The sequence below is a fragment of the Elaeis guineensis genome, chromosome 7 (assembly GCF_000442705.2).
Source record: "Elaeis guineensis isolate ETL-2024a chromosome 7, EG11, whole genome shotgun sequence".
Lineage (NCBI taxonomy): Eukaryota > Viridiplantae > Streptophyta > Magnoliopsida > Arecales > Arecaceae > Elaeis > Elaeis guineensis.
Window position 1 is genome coordinate 95130691 of NC_025999.2, and position 2227 is coordinate 95132917.

Here is a 2227-nt window from a genome sequence, read left to right on the forward strand (position 1 = left end):
CATCATATTTTAAATTCTATATGTCATAATCTCTTGCGATCCTTTTATACATAATCTCAATATTTAATCAAAATTTTTAAATATTTCTCCCACTACAATCATCAAAAATCTACACTATAATATCCCTGGTGTCTATCCGCTTACACCCATTCTATATCTGATTCTATGTTTCATAATTCATCCACTTATGCTCTGATACCACTATAAATGTCACGCCCCCGACCCGAGATTGTGAATCGAGGGTCATGGCAACCGCCGCATACTCATAGAAAACTCTTCCCATAAGCATGCAAAACATCTTATCATGCGATTCTAAAACAACAGCAGAATAATTAGTCAATAAATTAAATCCAAAACATAACGATCTAAATTTCTTCTTTAATATCCCAATAAATTCAACAGCAATTCAAAGGCTTTGCATCAAATTCAATAAGCCTTTCAACCTAAAATAAAAGTATGAAGATTCTGCTTCTAATCACTCTTCCATTCATATCTTGTATCATCTTAATTCTTCAACATCTGTAAAAATAGTAAAATAGGAAGAAATGAGCTAGACAGCCCAGTAAGCAATGATCAGTTTCAACAGATTTCATCAGGCATTTAAGTAAATAATCATTTATAAAAAATAAGCATATAGAGTTCATCAATTCGAAATCAATTTCTGCAACATAATTCATGCCAAATTTATTTCTTTTTCGAAAATTCAAGTTTCTTTCTAAATTTCAATTTCTTTCATTCTTAAATTTTTTTCGTCAACCATGAGCTATGACCACATTTTTCCTGTGGCAGGGTCATAATACCGCGTATCTGCTTGCGGTAGGCTGCGAATCATCTGACAGCAAAGTCCTTCGGAACCGCTGGTCTCTCTGACGGTTTGTCGCTGGTCTCTCTGGCGACATATCGCTGGTCTCGCTGGCGACATAAATCCTCAGGACAATCAATTGCCAACGTATATGCCCCCATTGGCAGGGTCCTTTACATAGTCAGGTTGTCAATTCATAATATTTCTTATATCATAATTCTTCATAAATCATATTTCATATTCTAATTTCGATAATAAAATATATAATCATGTAGTATCGAAATCAATCAATATAATGCATCATGAAATCAATATGTTCAATCATACTTCATCATAACATTTCAAATAAGATATTTTCATAACAAAATATCATTCATCCAATTCATGCATCGTTTCACAAAATATGTCAGAAAAATATATTATAATTTATCGATAAATCTAGAAAAAGTGAAATATTACTTACCTCAAACGCATTCCAATAAATCCACATAATTCTATAAATTTTCTTCCAAAAATTTTATTCGTAGATCATATCGCGATATCCCATGATCAAACATCCACAATCCTATATAGAATCAATTTCAATAATTAGAAAGAATACGAATACCATATTTTAACGGTTTAGATTGGGTCTGATCATCTAATTTCATCTAATCAAAATCTATTTAGAACCTAAACGATCCAAAGTTTGACTATCAGATCAAATCGGATAAGAAGTGATAGGACCGAGATTTCTTCATCGATTTCATAAAATCAAGTGGAGAGAAAAAATTAGAGGAGAGAGAATTCATGAGGTACAATTCAAATTGATCAGGTGACATAATCCAACATTACGATTGGTCCAATATCTCGATTGATGAAATCAACATGATCAAATCAAGTCATTGCTAGATCGGAATCATGAATGATCAAATCTAAAGATTTATGGTCTGATCAAGGTGGGTGCCAGTACACTGTCTGACAATTATGGATCAGAGTTCTTCATTAGAATCAGATTAGGACTATTAAAAGAAATTTCTTCATTCACTAACCTTTTTAGAGAGAGAATCAATCAAGAGAGAGAATATTTTAGAGAGAGAAAGTTCATCTTGGACTCCTCAGACGATATGATTCAACAAATTCGATCGATCAGATCAAATTATGCTAAGATTATCATATAGATAATTTAATAAAATCATGAGAAATAAAATCTAAAAATACCTGATCTGATCAAAGTGGATGTCGGTGTACCGTCCGACGATCACAGATTAAAAATCCATCATGAAGATCATTTAAATTCATCATCATTATTCTCAAAATTTTAGAAATCTTAGGAGAGAGAAATAATCCAAAGGGAGGATTCTAAAGAGAGAAAGTAGAGAGAGAAAGTCTAATTCTAGAGAGAGAAAATACTAGTTCAAGCTGAAGAGAGAGGGAAGAGAGAGA